Source organism: Rosa rugosa, chromosome 1 (genome assembly GCF_958449725.1).
Source record: "Rosa rugosa chromosome 1, drRosRugo1.1, whole genome shotgun sequence".
NCBI lineage: Eukaryota > Viridiplantae > Streptophyta > Magnoliopsida > Rosales > Rosaceae > Rosa > Rosa rugosa.
The window spans coordinates 64,310,643-64,328,718 of NC_084820.1; the positions used below are offsets into that span (position 1 = coordinate 64,310,643).

General features: G+C 38.9%; 1 pseudogene; it reads left to right on the forward strand.

Annotated features, from left to right (window-relative positions):
• Positions 1-7,934: 7,934 nt before the first annotated feature.
• LOC133744611 (transcription factor MYB15-like) lies at positions 7,935-8,832 on the forward strand (annotated as a pseudogene).
• The last annotated feature ends 9,244 nt before the right edge of the window (positions 8,833-18,076 follow it).

The following is an 18,076-nucleotide window of genomic DNA, read 5'->3' on the forward strand; positions in this document are numbered from 1 at the left end:
CGGAAAGGATTTATTCAACTAGCCCTCACTTGCCAATCACGCAATTGTGGTACAAGCAAAAAAACTAGAAACGTCATAGAAGACTCATAGAAGTTTATCCAACCTCACACAGGCTCAATACCCTAATACATTAGGGCCTAGCTTGCCTCGACCTGGGTCCAAGCCCGTAGGCCCCAGCCCAAATCGAATCTTGTCCAACAGGAAGGTTTTCCTGCCCCATCAGCCTAAGCCCATAAAATTGAGCCCACATATTTGAGCCCAACAACCCAAGCTGGACCCCAGGCCCAAGGGCCCAAGTCCAAACCCGAGCTAAGAGGGCAGAAACCCTAGGCCACTGCAGCCGTGCCGCCTCCGCCGCCGTAAGGCCCTCCGGCGGCCAGCCCATCCTCTGCTGCATCAGAACTTCGAGCAGAACCCCCGGTGGCCTTCCTCGCCTAGCGGTGCAACCTAAAGCTAAAACCACCAGCCAAATCAAATCACTGCAGAGATCACAGACCCACACTCTGCAATCCGAGCACCTGCACAGTAGTCGGCGACTCGTTGATGCCTCCGGTGACACAAAGATGTAGCTCTGCCAAATTCGAGCACCTGACAACAGCCGAAACCAGGGAGATCGAAGTCGTCCGCAAGCCACCGTCTCCACGCCGACACCGTAGGACGCTCACGGGCTTGATCGAACCCAGAAAAAACACGGTCAGAGAGGCCTCCAATTCAGAAACCTCTCGCCGCAACCCACGATCGACGCTGAGGATCCGCTCCACGCCGCCGCCTAACCTCACCGCTCCACGGACGCCGCCTTGCCTGAAGAAAGAACGTCACCGCCAGTCGAAACCTAGGTTTCGAAACCAAAGTCGCTCCGAGAAGCTCGGAGACGCTTTCTTGGCTTTCTTGAGACAGACAAACACGTAATTCCTTTTGAGTAAAGATCCTTAATTGAAGAAGACCGGACAATAATATGAGGACATAAAACAAAAGTTGTGATATTGATAAATCAATTAAATGATATTTAGTTTGTTAGAGATTCTCTTATTTTTTTGAATTCATCATACAAGAAAGAAATTTTGGAAGACGTCTGAATTATGTTGGAAATTTATAGAGAAATATTGCTTGCATTCCTTAGAAGCAATAATGCACTCGTCTCTTGCTTAGATATACTTTTTCAATATTCTCATATACAATATGTAAATTTACCAAATTGTGGCTTATCTGACATTATCCTATAAAAATTTAAAGTGTAGTAATCAGTTAACCACTGCATGACCTTTCAATATCAAAACTTGAAAACGTTTGAAAAAAAATTAAGGGAGAGGTAGGCGGAGCCAGGAATTCAAAACTAGCGGGGCCAAACAAATATGACTGAAAAGGATTTTGCGTTCATGTTGTATTTTTCATTTAAAAGAAGCATCAATTATAAATTGTTTTATGATCTCATATCCAATTAATATTTTATTTAAATATTTTTCCAATCATATAAGGACTAATCTACACCAAACATGCATTGAAAATTTAATAAAATTTGATAAAAGTAAAGTAAAGTAAATTAAATTGATATTTTTTTACTTTATTGAGACTGAATTTCATCAGGAGCGAGGTAGCAAGTCACCTCGTTCACATTAGCGAATTAGTAAAACACCTACCCAGTCAGTTTTTGGATCGACGTTAACGAGGGTATTCCAACAAATTTAGACTATTCCTCCGCTACAAGAGCATAAACCCGAAGACCCTCAAACCTGTTGGCCACAAATTGGTGGGGGTGGGGACTCAAAAGTTAAATTGAGGGTTTTATGCTAGGTCGCTTGACCAGCCTTACCACATGCACCATGTAATTTTGAGATTGAATTTAAGTAGAGTATCAAAAAATAAGTTTTCTTAATTAATTGGATCGATATAAATTAAACACCAGGAGAGAGGGGGGGGGGGGGGGTTGGGCACAAAGCACAATTTCTTTGTTTCCAAAGCAGCTAACGATGGAGATTGGGTTTGTGGTTTTTCTTCCAATCTTGGTGTAGGAGAAATATTTGTACCTGAACTATAGGTATTGTGTATTGCTCTGAAAATGGCTTTAGGACGAAATGATACCCATATGATGGTTGAGTCTGATCCTTCTCTTGTGATACCCATCCCCTCTATGGCATCATCACAATTTGCAAAATTCTTTGGTTGAGGAATTGGAATTGCACGATAATGCATATGTATCGAGAATGTAACATGTCTACAGATAATTTAGTACAGTTTGGACATACTATGGGACAACACTTTTTTAAGGAACCGCCTGACTGTATCAAGGGAAGACTCCAAAAAGATAAAGATGGTCCATGAGATCGAGACTTGTTCTTGCTTAATTAGTTTTTCGAGCTTTTAGCCCTCTTAAAAAAAAAAAAAAACAGTTGACGCATAAATTACACTCCTCTGTTTCTGGCAGTACGTCCTTGGTGGCTCCGCCACTGGGGCAAAGAAGTTTCAACCGAGGTGCATAGACAAATATTCTCAATATATGGTCGTAGTCCACAGATCCATTGTATGAAAGCCTTGTATGAAATAAGTAAAAACGAGGACCTCCAAATACTGGAGACCAATTCGTAGTGAAATTAAAGAAGGGACCCAGAGAACCAGGTTTTCCATTGCATTTTCTGCTGTTGCTTTTAGGTCTTTTTTTTTTTTTTTTTTTTTTGGAGAAGAAGGAAGGAATTGCATTTATAAGCGATTTAGATAGGTACAACAAATATAAGTACATCAGATTCACTATTGTGGTTAATCCTCTACCCTAAAATTGGAAAGCAGGAAACAAAAGCGCGATCTTAACTAAATATGCGTTGCCTGAATACATTTCCTAGGGGATAATATGTACATATAACTGTAGAGAAGAAGCGAAACAAAATGTCCTCGCTTCTTAGTCTCACTACACCTTCACCAACACAACAGATGCACATCAAATAAGCAATGACCACCGTTCGAACAGCGAACATTGAAATGTTATTCGGTGATGTAAGGACATTCCGAGTGCGGGTTTTACCGAGAGGCACTACCATGTCGAAATACTGCGGCGACGATGAGGTTGAGCACGTGCAGCTTGCTTAATATTTTTGTGTTCATGTCTGATAGCAGATAAGAAGAATAGGCACGTCAAACAGATTTGCATATGAGAGATGAATGGGTACAAACAAAGGAGGTGGGGATAGAGGTGAAGTAGTAGAAGGTACCATGTGTTTTCAAAAGGGATAATTGTGATCAGGCCTTAATAGGAGATTGAGGCCGATAAGGATGAATAGGAATTGTGATTGGGTTATTGGAATTAAAGGATAAAAATTACTGATAGAAGGATAGGATGATCAGGAAAACCAACTTCTGTCAACTGCCTCTTTTAAAATTTGAAATTTGGGGTAGTTAAAAATCATCCTAACCGTCTGCAACTGTTGGGAAGAGCCAACCGCCTCCGGTGGCCTAACCACCTCATCTTGCCTAACCACCATCTTGTTCAACGCCTGCCCACCAGTGATACCGGAATCCGGCAGCATAGAGGATGATGCTGATGCAGATACAACCGGCAACCTGTTACTTCGACTACTCTCTCATAAGTCACAAAAAACAACAAATGGGAAGTCCTGTTTCTTGAGCGGACGCTGCCAACGGTTCACCATAACTCCGATCACCAACAACTCTTGGCACGTCGGTTTAAGACATTGAGTCTCCTTCAATTCCTCATGAGCGAAGAAAACCTCCAGAAGCAAAATTGTCAGCATGATTCACACCAGAAATATCGCCTGAAACATCGAACAGTAGCCACCTGATGCTTGTATTTTCGACCAGACTTCTAGAGGCCATGCCGAAACTGCACCCCTCAGAGAACAAAACAAAACTTTGAACAAAACTTCACACAACACAGCACTTGTCTAGGATAATATAGACACTGTCTCCCATTTGGAAGATGAGAGAGAACTTGGGCCGTGGGAGGGGGGAGAACTTGGGGGATGAAGCTTGCACCATATTAACCGACATGCAGCGAATAACTGCTGTTGTTAATGACAAGCTTCCAAAGAAATTGACTTCAATTTCGTTTGGGTAAGGCGATGAATCACGTCCACAATTTCCTGCATAGTGAGAAAAGATCAAAAGAAATAATTATGGCATATATAAAGGAATTAAATTGATATAAAATTGATATTGATTCTTCACAGACTTCACTGACCAACTTGCTTGTTTAAGCTATAATTAACGGAAAGCTGCTTGTGATCAATCAAACTCCCATCAACAATTTCTGCATCATCAGCAAACCTTGATTCCTTACGCAGCTCTCGCGTCGTCATATATACGTGTTTATACATTACATGTTCCAATTATAAATATGTATCTTAACAAAGCCTTCGAGATTGTTCAATAGCTACCCTTTGACTTTAATTAGCTCTCAGTTATAAGAAAAAAAAATAGCCAGTTGAATTAGGTAGACAGCGATTTCATCCTCCATAATGTGTTAAAAGAACAAAAGAAACACACAAATAGAGACAATAACCTTTTGCAAAATTAGTATGAAAAAACAAAAATACCATTTGTACAATTCTCATGAAAGTGGTGATTATCTTGATTCAAGGCTCAACTAGTATTGTTCAAGTAAAAAGCATATGCACTCAATAATACTCTGTAAAATGTTAATCACAACATTTCTTTTTAGAAAGCAAAGAATTCCTCTTAAGATTCTAAAAGCTTATTGTAAATGTACAAATCGCTTATTGACCAAGTCGACTAGGAGCTGGCCATTGATAAGTTCATAATTTCATATATTTTTATACCCTTAAAGGTAGGATTCTAGACTTAGAACTTGTCATATTTGAGTTATTTACTTTGTCTTTGTGTTTTGTAGGTTAAATTAGAGAAAAGAATGATTTGGAGCTTAAAGTCAAACGCAGGATTGAAAGGGTGCTTGCTATCTTGAGTGTCCAAAATTGTCTCTGTTGTGCGTCAACTTTGAGGATTAAACTGTACCTTCTCACAAGGAATTAGCAGGCGAGCCATATACCATTGGAAAGATACGGATGTTAGCTTTCTGAGGAATTTTACGGAAGTAGAATCGCATTCTTCTGGAGGAAGTTATGATGATTTAAGTGAACCTAGTTCGGGAAAGCAGATTCTGACGGATCTTGCATATATTTTCGGAATCAGACTTGTGAGGCCCAAGTCCGTTGTTCTTAGCACTCGAATGGAACAAGACTGAACGTATCTGACATATTTGGAGTAATTTCTTGCGTTGACTATAATAACCTTGTGTTTCTTTGGAGAGAAGAAATCTATTCCAAGTTGGACTAGAAGACTTAAGAAGCCCAAGTCAAGTAGGAATTAAAAAAGAGACATACAAGGCAGAAAAAGAGGACGTCTAGAGACAAGAGGCGGCCTGGAGAGCAGATTGAGACGCAACAAGAGCAAGAGGAGTCACCTCCATCTTTATTCCTCCTTCACTATGTTTTTCTTAGTTATTTTTATCATTTCTTTTTGCTAAATTTCTAAGCTAGGGCTGAGATGCAGCCCCTAGTATGACTATTCTACTTGTTTAGTTGGTTGCTATTGAATTTCTGGATTTCTATGTTAAACTCTTAATCACCGTTTCAATAGAACTTTTATTCAAAATCTTTACTCTGGATCAATAAGACCTAGGTTTTGTTTATGAGTTATTTGGTTGGAGAACATGATGCTTGATCAATGAGTAGACGTTTTCTAGGGTGCCAAAAGATAATTCAATCTTGTGATTAAAGAGTTGTGAATTGAGAATACAAGTGCTTGATCATAGTCGATATTCTTGTTTGCATGATTTCCTAGTTCTTTTGTGCTTAATGGAGTTGAACATGTTTGCTTGAACTTGATCATTAAGTGAAGTAAATTATAGTTTGGCTACTTGAGTTCTATATGAGATCAATAAGTTAGAATTCATAAGTTAGAAGAACTTTGGCATATGTCCGGGATCAATAAGGCTTATGTACGGGAATCATTAGCATGGAATCTAGGGAATTCAATGGTTGTCAGCTAGCAATAGAGTAGAAGTACTAGGTGGTGGATTCAAAGTCTTAGCATTCAACTCTCATATTTTTCAACCTTCTAAAAAACCCTTCTCTCAATTCTTTTGTTTATATTCTTAGATGTTTAGTTATAATTTCAATCATCACAATCTTCCCAAATGTTTGTTTATTTTTGTGTTCAATTGGTTATTTGAGTTAGAATCAATTCGAGTTTCAATCCTTATTAGAACGATCTCGTGCTTGCACTAACTATACTACAATCGATTCGTGCGCTTGCGAGTAATTATTTAAAACACAACAGTCATAAAAGCATTTTCAATAATAAATTTGTAAAGCCACAGTGCGACATCAAAAACACTTTTCATTATCTCATATAGCATCTTATTTCTAAAAATAAAAACAAAATTTGGACTTAAAACATTATCTAATATTGTTGAGATAAATAACACTAACGAATTCTTATATTATTTCTTAAAACACCAAACAAGAAATCACATTATGTTTAGAATGGTATCCCGAAAAACCTTGGGAGCAGATGTGACAATTAATATACATGCATTCGAGTTATCAAGAGTGCTGAAATAGTTAGCTGATTTTGTCAGATCGGCTAGATTGGCCTAGATGCTTCACCCTCACATATGAACAACGGAGCTGCCGGGGAGCAAGGTCCTTCACCGCTGACAATATCTTGTCGTGCTTGTCGAAATATACAAAGTAACGTTAAGGTTTAATGTTGCTTTACCGGCGCCTAAATCCTAAGCCACATATTTTGCGGCGCCCTTTCTCGATCAGCCTTCAAAAGCACCATGTTATATTCGCAGGATGCTAGACATACATGTAGAAAGAGGTTCGTTTGACCTTGTGGGGCCAAAGTACTGTAACAGTGTAACACATGAATCATGGCTAGCTAGGTGGCTAGCTGCCTCGTCAATCGTCAAACCACATGGTGAATTGGTGATGGATGATGCTGTCTGTTGTGGGCTGAGTGCGTGGAATCTGCTAGCCTCGAATCGATGGGCGCGGGTTTCCTTGAAGCTGGCTATATTATACTCGTGTTAAAATATTAATCTTTTTGTTACTTTTGATCGTTAAGGTATCTAACTCGCTTAAACGAATTCCTACTAGAAAAACATGTCCTTTCACACAGATGTATTATGTGTAAATACATTGAAATGCATACGGAAATCTGTGTGTATAGGTAGTTTCACATAATACAGTCACGGATTCACAATTTGTACGTGTTGCGAGCGTTGCTAAATCACTTTCACACGGAAAGCTTGTCTGTGTGAGCTATATTAGGTGGTCCCATATGAATCAATTATATTAATTTTCAAATTTACAAACATTTAATCATTAATTTGCAATTTCCAGGTTACTATAATTCATCAATTTATTGAATTATTCAAATATTTTGATATTTATTTTTAGGTCCTCCATTTATTTTCATCAATTTAATGCAATTTCCAGGTTACTATAATTCATCAACTGTGTGTTGAATTTCATTTAATTGGGGGCTGCCCTAGTTCCTACCATATAGGGATATGACGAAATGTTGAGCGACGGCAGCAGACCACCCTAAGCATGAGCTGGGTCAGCCGGTGCATAAAACCCTGGTGACTTTCATTGAATCTACTTTTATTCGTGGAGAAGGGACCCATGCATCTTGAAGCATAGTATAAGCCTTCTTGGTTTTGTTTCAGTGCAAATAGACTAATTAATCTGACAGTGACCCCATAAGAAAAATAATCCATGCAGTGTAATGTCTTAATAATTTATGTTTGTGAAACACGTTTTTGGGAATGATATAAATAAGTGAGGGGTTCAACTTCAGCCAGGAGTACCTCTACAAGTACAACTCGGAGCTCAGAGTTGAGAGATCAAGAGAGACACAGAGAAATTTAAGAGGATTCGATCATCGATCACTAAGAAGAAGAAAAATAGAGAAAGATGGTGAGAACTCCTTGCTGATGAAAGGGGAATGAAGAAAGGTACATGGACTCCGGAGGAAGATAGGAAGCTCATCGCTTATGTTACTAGGTATGGCTGCTGGAATTGGCGCCAACTCCCCAAGTTTGCTGGTGAGTATTTAGTTATGGACATAACCATAACTAGATCACTAATTAAGTCCATAAGCTTGTAGTTAGAGATGAGAATCGAATTGGGTTTCTGTTGCTAATCAATTTTTATTTCCTTCTTGAATTAGGGCTTTCAAGGTGTGGGAAGAGTTGCAGGCTGAGGTGGCTGAATTACTTGAGGCCGAACATCAAGAGAGGAAACTACACCACTGAAGAAGAGGAAATAATAATCAGGCTTCACGAAAAACTGGGGAACAAATGGTCTGCGATTGCGGCACAGCTTCAGGGAAGAACTGACAATGAGGTTAAGAATCACTGGCACACAAACCTCAAGAAACGTTTAATGATGAACAAGCACAAGGCGTCCTCAGTTTCAATCACACACGATGATCATCATGAAGAAGTAGTACCGAAATCATCGGATCAGCCAAAGACTACTGCTACTGCTGATTTCGCAAATGCAGAAACTACTGTTGATCAAATTCCCCAAATTGATTATTTTGATTACCCAGAACTGTGGTCGCCACAGCCATCATCGAGTGAGGTCTCGTCCATGACCACCGATACTGCGGTTGCGATTACTGCCGCAGATGGTTTGGTTGTAGAGGAAAATGCTACTTCAGCTGCCATGGAAACAATTTATGGAGATTTCGGATATAATTTCTGGACAGAGCCATTTCTGGCTGATAATTCCTACAACCCAACTGGTTTTTATACACCCTAGATGGAGCCTGAGTTTCTGTATCCATCATTTGATGGAGCAATATGATTAAAGATTTCAATTTTATATGTGCTTTTGAAGTATTAAGATGGAAACGCCTAATTCATCAAAAAATAATAAAAATACAAATACCTTAGTATTTAGTTCTGATGATAAATAACAGTTTTGTTTTAATGTGTTCTCTTCTAAACCTTCAATATCAAGGTACTATATGGACCGATTGGAGATATCTACGATATCTTCTCCCATCTTTCTTTTCTATATGCATGCTTTGTGATGTTTTCTATATTAAGTCCAAATCTACTCTCCCTTTTTTTGCCTCATTATTAATGAGATTCGAACTTTTTTAGTGATATGTATGCTATGGGTGTTTTAGATTCTTTCTCCTTGTTCAAGCCTTCGTCTTGCTAAGTATCTCTAACATGGTAGATTTTGCTTTTATGCACAAATTATTGAGTTTTTTTCCTCACGTTAACAATGAAATTTCTCTCATATCAGAACTATATTATGTTATAGTTAAAAGCTATGTCATATATATGCTATATAGAAAACAAAATTAGAGGCATAATTTAGTCCTAATTTTGATGAGTCATATGATTCAGATAATTAACTCATCTAAATTTTTATTTATGTTAGGATTCAATGATATTAGGGCGCCGCGATAATGTTGGATACAATAAAATCAAGAAAAATATTACTCAATTAGATACTAGTTGGTCTATAGTCTCTAAACTTCCAAATGCCACAAGCATTTGATGAGTTTGGATGATACTTGTTGCACAGTTGCAGCATCATGCTAAACTTTTTCAAGTCAGGATTTATGTAACTACCTACTTTAGACGGTCATTTACACATCAATATGTTATTTTCTAAAAATACAGTCTAATTTGAGTTGAGTTGAGTCGGAAGAAAAACAAATTAAAAAGATTAGGAAGCTTCTATATATAGGATCCTCTCCTTCTAATGATTTGCAGTTAATAGTAACAAAAATTCTCGCTGCTTCCCATCTGGGATTGTACTTCTAATAATATATAGCGACACTAGAAGTAAAAGAAACCACTCAAATGACGACCAAAAACCTTCAAGAGATGAGTTTATTGACCTAAAAATTTTTCAAAAATACTAACCTTGCTGCAGTAGATATTCCTCTTAAGTCCCAAGTCTTAATAAAATCTCAGTAGCGTACAGTCGCTATCAGGATAGATGGTATCTTGACCAAGCTGCTATAAATTCAGTGTACAACCATCCTAATTGATCGATGATTCAATTAGGAATAACATATCCATACGCGTGAATTATGTACGCATGTGATTCACTCTATAATTAGCACTACTTTAGTCTGCAAACTTACTCCCCCATATATGGGCTTCCTGGAAACCCTTGTAAATGATCTGAACCTTGTCCTGGAGCGGGTTTTAGGAAACGTGTGTGTGTGTGTATCTAGAGCGAGACCTCGCTCTGAAATTAAAATGCGCTTTTAGAGTTTAGGGTCACTTTTCGGTCGCATATCCACATCTCGACCGTTCAGTTTTTAGGTACTAATGTATAGATCATCTCTGCAAAATTTCAGCCAAATTGATGGTCGTTAAGGCAATGATAACTGCCTTAAAGCTTGTTCGGTTCAAGTTGGACAGATTTAGTTCGTCAATTGGTTTAAGCGAGTTAGGTACATTAAAGATCATCAATTTGGCTGAAATTTTGTAGAGATGATTTATACATTAATACCTAAAAACTGAAAGGTCGAGATGTGGATATGAGATCGATAAAGAGAGAGGATTCAGTTGTGACTTCATACTGTTTGCTTGTGACTTCATTCTGTTTCTCCCCAAAGAACTTTATTCAACTTCTGCTTAATCGCAAACGTGTTGATCGAGATAGAAAATGACGTAGATAAATATATGATTGATCAATGTCAGATGAATCCTTGAGCTACGTAAGTAGCCACCAAATTGTGTTTAATTGGTATTGTAGGTGTTAAGGATAATTGTTAGTAAAATAGTAAAGATTTAGTATAGTTTTATTTGTTAGTTAGGAGACTCTTTTACAGCTGTACTACATCTCTAGCTACAGGTATAAATAGCTGCAACAACTCCTATTTCTGTAACACGTTGCAAAAATACTTAATACCAGTTTGTTGCTTCTTCAATTCTCTCTACGTCTCTGTTTCTTATGCTAAAGCTAGCATGGCATCAAGAGCCAGGTTCGATCGGGATCGAAATTTTTCGCCGGCGACCTAGATTTCCTTCAAGAAATTCATCCTCTCTATTTTCTGTTCTGCTTATGATTCAAGCATCAATTGTAAGATTCAAGCTATTCAGATAAGTTCATCGTTCATTTTCGTAGATCAAGTTATGAAATTTCATCAAGATTGTTGACATTTGCTGTTGATTTCTTACATCGGAGCCTTGAAATTGTGTTCTATGCACTCTATTACTGATTGAAAAAGGTTATTCCTGGAGATTTGTTAAAAGATTGAAGAAAAGTGAAAGCCCTAGATTTGTTGAAGAAACTCATACTTTGATTCTACTACTTGTTGAACAATCTAATACTAGTTCGTGTTCACTACATGAATTCCTTACAAGTTTATTGCTGGAATCGATTATATTTAAGGAACTTTGATTGAAGACCAGAACTTCCTTGAATTTTTGGGATAATTTTCTTTGGTTCTGCATATGGGTATTTCTGTATGAGAGGAGTATATGCTCATTTTGGGCTCCTATTTAAGAATGCTACTCAGTTATTACAAGTTTTCTGCCAATTATTGAAGTTTGTTGAGGTGTTCTCTCTACCCTCAATTCGTGGCTGTATTGGTGTCTTGATAAGATTGGGTTCTTATATTGCTCCGGGTTCTTCTGACTTCAAAATCAAGATATGAACCATTTGAGATAAGTTGGGTTTTGCATTCAATGATTTCATACAAAGATAAGGAGGGCTTCTGTACTTCTTGTTAACAATTGGTCTTGGTTATCAGTTTTGTGAAGAAATTTCAGTAGCTTTCATATTATTGTTACTCCAGGTTTTGGAGTAGGTTGTCTGCTGGTTATTCAAGATAGGAATTCCTGTTTTCCCTGCTTTTCTACATTAAAGGAATCATATTTTCAGACTTTGCCACCTTGAATCATGCATCAGAACAATGAGCTACAACTTTCTTTACTCTCCAACTTCAGCAATGTAATCACAATTCGCTTGGATGACACTAATTACGTAACTTGGAGATTTATGCTCGAGTCAATGTTGGTAGGGTGTGCTCTAATAGGATACATTGATGGGTCTATTCCCTGTCCTCCACAATACAAAACTACAAAAGAGGGTTGTATTAGCGCAGAGCTTACACAAGACTTTAAGGATTGGAGGAAGAATGACTCTGCTTTGATCACTTTACTAGCTGCTACTTTGTCATCTGATGCACTTTCATTCATTGTTGGGAGTAAAACATCAAAAGAAGTGTGGTTTTCACTTGAGCAGAGATATGGTAAACTTTCGAAATATAAAGCTTTTGAGCTCAAGACCTCGATGCAGAAAATTCAAAAAGGTAATGATAGTATTGACAAGTATATGCAACGTTTTAAAACTGTGAGGGATCAACTTTCAGTAGCTGGAGTTTCTATTCCTGATGAAGATATAGTTATTTGGATTTTGAATGGATTGCCTTCTGAGTTTGCTACCATGAAAACTATAATAAGGATCAAAACACAAAAATCCCATGTTTCAATGGAAGAATTAAGATCTCTCTTGTTAATTGCTGAAGATGAGAATAATCAATCTGTGAAGTCCATTTCTCTGTCTTTGGAGGCTGCTATGGCTGCATTTGATGATAATTCTAGAGGTACTTTACCTTCTTATTCTTTGAATAATAATTTACCTAATTCTGAAATGGTTAGCTCATCTACTACACCTGCTGCTACTCTTACAAGCAATTCTTCAAAACCTGTTACTCAATTTGGTTGTGTGCCTCAACCGACTGTTATATCTACCACACCTGGTGTTGCTTCTCCTACTGGATGCACTATGAAATACATGCCTAATTATGAGTATATGATGAGTGTTGCTCCTGCTGCATTAAATGGCTGCATCATTTATCCTTCTCCTTCACCATATATGTTCAATGTCCAACCTCAAGATGTTGGTTATTCTCCTTATAATAATGGTTTGGTTCAATCACAAGTCAATACATGATTCATTCAACCGAATGGTAGTATTCAACATAATGGAGGATTTATTGAACCACATGGTACTTTTTCATGTCAAAATGGTGACTTTCAGACCAATGATGGCTTTATGCAGCAACCTCCTGATAATTCTTGGAAAATCATTGCTTCTTGTGGTCAAGATAAGAATAATGGTGTCTATGGACAGAGAAATAAGTCCAGTTCTGATGGTGGGAGAATTGATCCATTTGTGCACAATAATAAAGTTTCTCAAGCAAGATCCAGTGACTCTCAAAGTGTGTGTTCTGGCAAAATTTGTCAAATATGTAAACGATTTGGACACATTGCTGGAACTTGTCCTCAAAGATCTGCTCCTCGGCAAGTTATTGCCTCTGGATCTTATATGCAGTGTCAGATTTGCATGAAGTCAGGTCACAGTGCCGCTGAATGCTTGTACAGGCATAACTATACTTTTCAGCCACCGAATTATGTCTCAGATGCTAGTCAAAGTCTTCCCTTGCATATTAACAATGCAATTCCAACTCCCTCTGATCTCTCCAAATGGCAACAAGAACTGCTCAAGGAAATTGAAGCTTTTCCGATACAAGGCACTTGGTGGCTCTTATCTACTCCTTTGGATCGAACTACACTACATTGTAGGCAGGCAGCTTATCCAGCTATGTCAATCACTGCCATTCATTAATCCTGGTTGAAACCAATATCATGAGTTACTGTATTGCTGAAGTCTTTGGCTCTTTGTTGATGCAATCTGATGGTACCTTCTCTCCCATCAGCTTGAGGGAGGGTGTTAAGGATAATTGTTAGTAAAATAGTAAAGATTTAGTATAGTTTTATTTGTTAGTTAGGAGACTCTTTTACAGCTGTACTACATCTCTAGCTACAGGTATAAATAGCTGCAACAACTCCTATTTCTGTAACACGTTGCAAAAATACTTAATACCAGTTTGTTGCTTCTTCAATTCTCTCTACGTCTCTGTTTCTTATGCTAAAGCTAGCAGTAGGGTCCCGAAAATCTATGTCTATTAAAAGATTGAGTTAAGGTACTCTGTACATCAAAAAGAAAGTCAAATAAAGCTACGGAGGTGGCCACAATACCCCGCATGAAGGTGGCTCTCATATGTAGGGTTAAATAACACTCCTTTTGGAAAACGGATTCTGTGTATCGACAGTGCATTTACACTGATGAATATTTTAATATAAATAAATAATTTCAGCCATTCATATGTGGGATCGGTCATCTATGTAATCTAAACCGTCTGTACAAGCAAACTTTTCATGAACAGACGTTAACTTTGAGAGATTGAATATACAAAAAAAAAAAAGTAAACAAGTCAAGGAGGTAAAATTCATTAACCGGGTATATGTAGTTTGTTCATTTATTAAAGGGTTAAACGACGATAAGTTCTGAAATTAAACCAACAGAGGTAGGGAGTAGAACAGTATTGAATTTGGTCGACGGCAATCTCGTGGCCCGGAGGCATTGACTCTAAATTATACTTCGATCTGGTGAGTGGTCTTGGGACATGGCTGTTGATCTGGGCAAAGATAATGAAGGAGGTGTGGACATGTGGAACGCGAGAATCGGAGTTCGTATGAGAAAGTTATGGTCATTGGAAGGAATTTCCATTTTGGTATAAATAGAAGTTTCCCAAGTTGGAAACTTACTATTTTCATTATTTCCATTTCCGGAAAACTCACTTCCTCTCTCTTCTCTCTCGGCTGCACCTTCAGAAACAAAATAATCTGACTGACCCGACCCGGACCCGGCCGACCCGACCCGGCTTTTCCGGCGAACTGCGGCAGTCTCCGGCGACAAAACTTTCCAGATAGGATCGTCTCCTCCGTCTGGTCGTCCCTTTGGTGTCCTCTAGCGCCGATTCTCCTCCACGGCGGCGCTGCAAGGCGGCGCAGTTGAGTGTTTTCGGACCCGATCAGTTCTCCGATCTCCGACGTCGGCGGGGCTTCAAGTTGAGCTTGGGGAGCTCAGAGCAGCCTCCTTGATCGATCCTTGGTGGTTGTTTGGATCGATTCACGTAAAACTTGGTTCAACTCAGATTGGATTACTGTTCACGGCTTGTGAGGTAGTTTTCGACCCTTTATACTTGTTTTCTGACTTCGAGCTAGTTATGAAAGTTCACAATCATGCTTAGATGAAGAACTTTGATGTTGGTAGTTTTGTGAAATATTGAGTTTTGGCCGGCGGCGGTGCGCCACTGCCTGTGGCGGCGTTCCGGCCATGTATGGGGCTATTTCTGGTATTATATGTTTTCTACTCGTCGATACGAGTGTTTTGATATATAATACGCATATTTTGGAGTTCGTATGAAATTGTTATGATTTTTACGATTTCATACCGGTTGATTTATTCGATCCGTGAGGATTCGAGCGTCCGATCGACTTGTGGTTTGGTCATATCGATCGTGGACGTATTCCGGAGACTTTGGGAGGTCTCGGATGTGGTTTTGCCTCGATTGGCGCCACTTTGGGGGATTTTAGTTCAAAACAGGGGTTTCAGACTTAAATCGGTTGTGAATTGTTACTGAGTGGAAACCGTATGTGATTAGGTACTTGACGAAGTATTTTGGACGGTTGTTTTGGGGATTGGCTACTTTGTTCTTGGTTGAAGACGCAGCGGGAGTTTCGAGGTGAGTAATCTCACAAGGTTCATTAATGAACGGAATACCTTTATTTTGAGAGTTATTTAGTAACTGCAAACTATAGTTGGTATTAGTAGGCATTCCTGAGTGGATGACTACGTATATATATATTTACGTGAAATATATATGTTTTGGTGGTTTGTGGATTGAGGAAAACAATAGGCATGAATGATGCGTTTTAATGTTTTGGATTGTGGCTTTTGGAAAACAAATGATTTGGAATTGTTGATTCGATTTGTTTTGAAAAGCGTTGAGATTTGTGTATGAAACCAATATGCATGAAATGATGCTTTTTATTGTTTTGTGGCTTTTCGGAAAACAATGATTATGGAAATGTTGATTTCGATTGTTTTCCAAAGCGTTGAGATTTGTGTAATGATTTTGAGTCCAGTGCGACTGCTTAATGATTTGCTCTAAGGGACTGTGCGGCCCGAGGAACGAAGGTCTATGACCTTGGGCAGAATATCAGGTAATCACATCTTTGGCCGGACGAGTGGTTACGTTTCAGTTAGAGCTCTAGTCTGTCTGCCATATAGGTAATTCATGGGGTAACGGGAATTGGTTATTGATAACTCATGACATTACATGTTTTTAGGGAACAAGGTGTGAGTTGCTTCCTTATTAACGGTTTTTAAGGGGGACAAGGTGCAAGTTGTTTTCCTTAATAACGATTTGATAGAAATCAAGGTGTGAGTTGCTTTCTATGGTACGATTTGGTACGATTGATAGAATTCAAGGTGTGAGTTGTTTTCTATGTTATTTTTGATAGAAATCAAGGTGTGAGTTGCTTTCTATGGTACGATTTGGTACGATTGATAGAATTCAAGGTGTGAGTTGTTTTCTATGTTATTTTTGATAGAAATCAAGGTGTGAGTTGCTTTCTATGGTACGATTTGGTACAATTGATAGAATTCAAGGTGTGAGTTGTTTTCTATGTTATATTTGATAGAAACCAAGGAGTGTGTTGTTTTCTATGTTTCATTTTAAAAGAAACCAATGTGTAAGTTGCTTTCTTTTATTTCGATTTGAATGAGAATTAAAGTGTGAGTTGTTCTCCTTTATTTCGTGTTTTAAGGGATCAAAGCGTGATTTGGTTTCTTGATTGAAACGTGCGGGGTTCATCCCATGATTTTGGTGTGAGTTGTTTTGAGTTACTCATACGGGCTAGCAAAAGCTTACCGGGTTTGTTGTGTGACAACCCGGTGCACTATTCAAACGGTGTAGGGGTTAATCTTACAGGTCAGGGTAATCGTGGTTGAAGCTGAGGTAGCTTGTTGGCAGCAGAACAAGTAGGAAGCAAATTTGGTTGGCTTTGCCATTGTCATGACTTCCGCTGTGTAGTAAACTCTGAGGAGCTTTTACGTTTTATCTTGTTGTTGACAATTTAATTCGTAAGCTTATGTAATATATGACTCTGTGGGCGGGTCAATATTGACTTAGTGGGTTCAAGACATCAATACGTATGTAGTTTAAAGGGAAAAAGTTTCCAGGTGCTTGATATTGATGGTTGAACGATCACGCATATGTAATTATGAGATTATATATTGATTTTTATTTGTGTGAAAAATCAGGGGCGTGACAAGACCCAATTTAAAAAAGAAAAAGAAAAAAAGAAGCAAAATTCAATCATACCTAGATGTCTGGAATTAATTCTCCGTCCCTCTCTTTTTGGCCAAGTCGAGAAGAACAACTATCGTCTCCGTCTCTAATATTCTTACTTGAAATCGGTCCAATCAATCATTGAGGTCTCAGACTCAAGCACAGGTAAAACCCCTAAAAATTCAAAACCCCAATCAGCTCAAAACCAAGGCAAACAAAAAAAACCCAAACGTAGGCTTGAAAAAAAAAAACCAAAAGAAACTTTGCTCCGCGTTTTTCGGAGAACCGAGAGAGAACAGTTTCATTTTCTCGTAAAGTCGAACCGTCTGTGTTCCGATGTTCCGTCCGGCAGCACGTCTTCGGGGCGCTGTCGTTGGACGGGTAGGTAGAGTATCTCAGTCCGCCAGCGAAGGTCAGGAGAGGAGTATAGCCCGAGGGGAGAACATTCGTTGGGGGAGGTCTCACTGTCTGCAAACGCCGAGATCGAAGGAAAGTCGGCAACCGCCGTCCTGGGCCTTACCCAGAAAGGCTCATCGCTTTTCGCCAAGGATGTGGAAGCCTGGGCGGGTACGAGATGCTCAATCGATGGGGCGATCCGGATCCGGCTACGTTCCTTCAGCAATGGCAGTCCAACTTGGACGTCCCTTATACAACAAAGCGCTGCAATTTTACTGTGTTTCGACGACCATACTTGGACGTCTATGTGGTTCGACGGCGGCGAGGGTTAAAGGTGGCGTGGTACGGCCAATGGCTTCGGCGGCGGTTGGATGATATGGTGGTTCTGTAGTTACGATGCCGCAATTCCGACGAAGAATCATTGAAAGTCAAGGTTGGCACGGGTCGTGGGCCTGGC